The sequence below is a fragment of the Nanorana parkeri genome, unplaced genomic scaffold (assembly GCF_000935625.1).
Source record: "Nanorana parkeri isolate BGI_ZX_2015 unplaced genomic scaffold, ASM93562v1 scaffold502, whole genome shotgun sequence".
In the NCBI taxonomy this organism is placed as follows: domain Eukaryota; kingdom Metazoa; phylum Chordata; class Amphibia; order Anura; family Dicroglossidae; genus Nanorana; species Nanorana parkeri.
In genome coordinates, this window is record NW_017306770.1 from 676,658 (window position 1) to 683,196 (window position 6,539).

Sequence of the window (6,539 nt, forward strand, 5' to 3'; positions counted from 1 at the left end):
TATATACACAGAATTACAATTCTGCTCAGCCAGTCTTCTGATCAAGGCACCCACAGTGCCTAGCCTGGTCCTGGACATTTGTTTAAACCAATCCGCAGTTTTAAGGAAAGCAGTGTACAGGAAAAGAATAGTCTTATTATTGATCTTAGATAATATGTGAAAGATCAGATTGATATAATCAATATGTTTCAATGTTTATAAACCGTTCTTCTATGTACAATGTGTCATATAAATGTAGATGGAGTAGACATTCTCATTCCATGTCACTTTACCACTCCTTTTCATAATAAAAGTCTGCAGGGTTCATTTGATAAAGCATAGAAGCTGTTCAATCATCAACGTTAATGTTAATAAATACAATGAACCTTTGTGCACTTTTACTGTTGCATAAGTGAAGAAGTCTTGATTAAAGTGAATACAGCTCACCTTATTTGTTAATACAGTGAACATTTACTTTGCTAAGTCTACAGTCTTTACTCAACCCCATTAAGTTAGCTCACTCAATAAAACCAATGCATTAAAAAAGTATGGAAAAGCAAGGTTTAAGAGAAATTGTAAAGCCATATAAAATCACTCAAAAATAAATACTTCAACAACGAATCAAAAAGTGCACTTTATGAAACTATGTTGTACTTACCCTTCAAGCAATGCAGCCTGGAGTAGGATGTACACTAGCCTGTAACAGGACAGTCAAGGAGTAGCAGGACAATGAGGAGGACATCATTCTGCTCTCTTCCTTCTGAAACCAAGATCATATGTGCAAAGCCATAAAGCCTTCAATAGATCAGAGGATTTCACTAATTCTTCCAGAAGAAGTTGTTGTGGAGAAGGACAGGAGGCTGATATCAAGACAGATTCAGGTTCTTATACTAGCTGTATATAAAATATGATACATAATTTTAAATGAATACATAGATGGATTAAATTATGGTTTTACATCTGCCCAGAGTTCAGTTTAATGTGTTAAATTTTGAATGGGCATTTGATATGAAATGTGCCTTTTATTCTTCTGATCGGTTAGAAGACTAAAGCTGTAAGCTTGTGCAGGCATATGAATTATTGCCTTGTGTGTCCATACATATTCATTTTGCTTTAACTATGTTAAGTTGATTAAATCAGTTTTGATTTTTAAAATTTCTTGTCAATCAATAAGAAAAGCAAATGTGACTATAAATGTATTGGTGTTTTCTAAATCCTGGCAGCTCTGCGCAGAATTCATAAGTCATTTGTAGACTTTTCTGTATACAATTGATTTTTATTTACATTTAAAATTGCATGTCAAAGAAATGTTCTGATTCATTTGACACAGACAAAATACAAGTCACTTTCCCTAGATAAAACCAGTTAGAGTTTTTATAATGGTTAAATTCTATTAATACAGTTAAATCCCTTTGCTTCATTTTATTTTCTCTCCTATACGATGCAGCTCACTTTAAGTAATTATTCATTTTAGCCAGTTATGTAGCTAAAACCACGTAGCTAAAACCATTAGCTAAGCATGCCATATAACATCATTACTTATACATGTTCCTACCATTTTCTGACAAATGAATTGGCCATCTTTATATGATCACTGGCATAACAACAATTATTCCCTCCTGTCAATATTAAAGGTTTCCACTCATGTTAGATTTTTTTTCAGTACACTCCTGTGGCTCAATAAGCTTAATAGATTATGGATTTGTATATATTGCTTTTTATTGATACAGTTGAATCAGACTCCTCTGAAGACATTCAGTCATTACAGTTAAAAAGTATCTTTTAAAATTACAGGATATACAAATAGCTGAAGAAGGGACTGCATAGATTATACATGCTACAAGAAACAAAGCACCATGGCTACATAATGGAAAAGTGGTTATATCTGTGTTCTTGTCATATTAATTCTTTTACCCCTACTCAACATGCTCACTGCATTATGGTAAAAAGTGAAAGGAAAACAAAAAGAATTAAGCCAATCGTTTTTCATTGCTAATTACTGTAAAGTGTAGAGTTAGAGAACAGGCCAAACATGTAATGAACTTTGTGCAATGAACAGCAGCATGCTTTTTTCATATGAGCCTCTTATCGCCAGTGAACATGGTATACTCACTAGCAAGCATTGCCAGGCTTACTGCAGCCCCTAGTTCCTCATATTGCAAGATGGTTTTGGCTAAAAAAAAAACTCCATGGTAAGCATGTTCACCCTTAGACCTCGTTTACATGGGATGCAAAGGGGCGATACAATCATGCAGTTTAATCAACCTCCAACTGCCAGCTGCAATGGTAGCACTGCGGGCAAACAGTGCTGTATACATTGTTGCAGCCACGATGCTTAGTGTCGTGTCGCAGCACAAAATATACAACATGCAACATTTGACAGACAGTGCTGCTTGTCAAATATGACAATTGCAATGAATGGGAACGTGCCGCAAATGCGGGGGGTACGCTATTGTGTTGTGCAATTGCAATAGAAAATCCCACCTCTGCATTCAAGAGGTGGCAGTATCACCTCCTGAATGTCAGGCAGCTGCTGTTCCACTGCCCTCTGGAAAGCAATCCACCAAGGTTTGCTTTCCGGAGGGTGGTAAATACTTGTGAACAAGGCCTAAATGCAGCCCCTTGTGACTGTTAGTACAGTTGAACAAAAGGGTACTGACATTACAGTTCCCCCTGTCAAATAGCCAGTGTACCTCCAGATCAGACAATGGTTTGCAGGCTTTATCTGCAACAATTAGAAATATTCCATATCCTAAATGTGACCTGACCTTAAAGTGACTCTAAACTCAGGAGTTAAATCTTAAACATGCATTCAAGTACCCTAGCTATTAACAAAAATGTATCTTATTTGTGTATCACTCAGCTGTAGATCCTCAAATCATCTCTGAATTGGTGCTGACACTATCCTTCCTTCTGGAGGGTGGCTACTTTTGTTCCCCATGGTCCCTGTGTGTGTTGTAAAGTAGCTCCAAGCTGACTCCTGTGATGGACTACAATCTCACATTTAGTTTACTAATTTGTACTGAGATTGTAATCCATCATGGGAGTGAGCTTGGACTATTAGCAAAGAATCTGAAAAGCCAATGTGCAGTTTTCGGGGGAAGTCCCATTGTTCAGTATAATCGGAACATCCAATTGAATGGTTTTGGTGTGAACATATTTTCTGCCTCGACATATGTGACACTCTAACACAAGTCATTTTAAATATATCTGTGATGTTATTAGCAGCATTTTGCAATAACAAAAAGTATCACAAAGTAATTTATAAAAGTAGCGGTATTTTACTATACAAATCAGTCCAGTTAGTACTAGAAACTTAAAGTAGAACTGAAGTCTAATCTATGTAAACACTATTAAATACAGAGTTGTTATTAAGATCCCTTTTAGTATCACTCAATATTCAAAGCAAGAAAAGTGGATGTACACACAAAATAGAAAACGCTGACTGGAATCCTTTATGTCATCACTTCCTCCAGTTAAACTATCACTCTTCTGCCCCCTCCTAGAATTCTCCATGGTCATGATTTAAGGTGCAGTGTAGTGTTTAGGACTACAACATGAGGCAGTGCTGTACGCTGTCATGTGATTAAGAACATGAGCAAGGCTTTCCCTTCCCATCTTTCTAGTCTTGACCTAATAACGATCGCAGAAAACTATCTTGGAAATGTAGATCCAGGAAAAATAATCAGGGCTTCCAGAATGCAATTTGAACTACATGTTGAACATGACCACCACATCCTTTACATTTAGACAGAAGAGGCAATGGGCAGAGAAAGAGAAGGCATTTTTACAAACGCAGTAAAGATAGGGGTTTTACAATGTTACAGGAAGATGAAGGTGAGCACAGCTGATGTAGCACCTTTATAGGAGATGTTTAGATTTCTGTTGTATTTCAATTTTACTAACAGCAAGCAGGGATGAGCTCAGGTTTAAACCCAACCCAATCTGAACCTGAGCTCCTCCAAATGCGGGGGGGCCACCAAATCAGCTGCGGGCCAAGGAACTCCATCTAGTGGCAAGAATGCCATGTGAAAAGCATTTGACCAACATATGGCTGGGCAGATGGTTAATACATTATCTCCTATGTGTATTCAGTATGCTCCTTTAATACTTTTTTTTATTGTTGCACAACCTGGCTCCATCAAGTGGTGAGATTGCCATGCAAATGCTATTTGGCCAGCATATCATCCCCTATGTGTGTTTAGTTTTTATTGTTGCACAACTATTGGTGTAATCCTTTTAAAATACTTGACTTTTAGATGAATATTTGGGATCTTTATATATATTTCTATTCATTTCGATCTATTTTGTTTCATAGCTAAAGCTAACACATGCATGGAGCAGTCATGGTCGTTTCATGGAACGTAGAAAGACGCCTGGCAGTTATTGTGCTATAAATCCTCTTTATATGAAAACTTTGATCATCCCCGCATTTCTTGTCACATGATAAAAAACATGAAGATTGCTGTCTGGGTCTTGAGTATAAAACTAATAAATATTTTTCCCAGCAAGCATAAAATGCATTGCACATTTAAAGGGGCAGTACATCTACTTTTGGCTGCACATTAATAAGTTTTGCATGGACTCCTCTCAACACGTACAACAGCTCAGAGCTTAGCTTCTCATGTAAGGACACATTTTTCATTCTCCCCTCATTGATTCACTTTGCATACATCAAATCACATTTTACAGTATGCTGTTGTGCTGATGTAGACATAACAATTGCAATAAGAATAATGTGTGGGTCACATCGAGTGATTTATTGAACTGGCTGGTTTGTAGGGAGAAAAAAAGCAAAAGGCTAATCTGATTTATGGGTCTAATTTTGTTTGGTCACATTGCAACTTGCCATTTGTAGTGGTATAGAATTACCATGTACAATAAATGTCAAAGATTCATTACCTATTGTATTAGGGCTTTTTAAACTGCATACTTAACAATTTTGCCCAGGTTTATGAGTTCTGCATAGAATAGGGGATGAGGGAGATTACAAGATAAATCTGGAATTATTTGCATGTGACCAATGAACAAAATGAAATCATGAGTATGTTACATGCAAAAATTATAATGTATTATATCCTATTCTGCTTTACCTATACTAGAATGATGGTTAATAGTTTGCATAAAATGTGTAAGAAATGTGATTTTATACAAAGTAATTGCCCAGTTCATCTGGGATGCTGATGCATTACGAAAACCAAGAAGTGTACACAAAATAAAGCAAAGACTTCTAAGGGCACATGAAACAAACCCATGTGCAGTTTTAAAAAAAACAAAACACTTTGAGGTTTAATTATAAATAAAAATAATGTACAGCCATGCAGATGCGGTTTGTGTGGCACTAGTGCCATACAAACCCCTTTATGAACTGAACCCCTTATGTCAAAATCTTATAATTATTTAAAGCCAAACCGTGGGAAGCACTTATGAACTGTACTGAAAGCATATATTGTTTCACAATGTTCCCCTTCTGCATCAATCAGAGGTCCCCTCAAAGTGTCACCACTTCTACTTAGGGGCCTATTCACTAAGCTGCCGTAGGCAGCCGAGTGAAAGACCGACCTGAAGTGAAGTGAGCCGAACGCTGTTCGGCTATTCACTTCAGGCTGGTACGGCTGATTTCAGCCGTATACCGGCTGAAATCAGCCATACATCGGGTGGCTTCGGGTCGGCCGAACATGCACAGCATGTTCCGCCAACCAGAAGTGCAGAAGGAGTTCGACTCAGCCGATCCAACATCTGGATCAGCTGAGCCGAACCTCCGGCAGGCTACTCGCTGCTGTTCGGTCCATTCTCATAGATGCCGAACAGCAGTGAGTAAATAGCGGCTCGGCTGTTCTGCTCGGTCTCTCTGTGGGACCGAGCAGAACAGAAAAACATTTAAAAAAGTAGAAAAATAAAAATAGAAAACGATTGTGCGGAGCTAGCAAAGACAGAAAAAAAAAGCCTAACTCTCCCTGGCGCTCCGGGAATCTCGGAGCCGTGTCAGAATAGAAAAAAATATATATTTTTTGGCCATAGGAATGCATTGCTAGATTCCTATTGGCTATTGCAAATTGAAATATAATATAATGCAAACTAGCATTGTACCCGCCCTCTGCTGCTGTCAATCAGTAGTGGACCTGATGGAGAACTGGAGCAGAGGGCGGGTGCAATGCTAGTTTGCTATTGGCAATTGCAAATTGAAATAGCCAATAGGAATCTAGCAATGCATTCCAATGGCCAAAAATGTATTTTAATTTTTTTTCTATTCTGACACGGCTCCATGTCAGAATAAGAAAAAAAAAAGAAAAAGCAGTGTTTCTCTCCTTGTGGGCCGGGAGCGGGAGACTCCCGGAGCGTCAGGGAGAGTTTGCTGTCTGGAGATCAGTGTCCCTGGTTAGCTGGTAACCAGGGATGCTGATCTCTCTGCAAGTGGCCGGAGCCAGCCGTAAGATCAAGGCTGGCTCCGCCCAGCTGTCAGAAGCAGGCTGTCGGCCGAGGCAAGGCATATGCGTTCGGCTCGACTGAGCCGCTCGGCCAAGTTCGGGAGCTGTATGGCCTATAGTGAATAGCCCGTA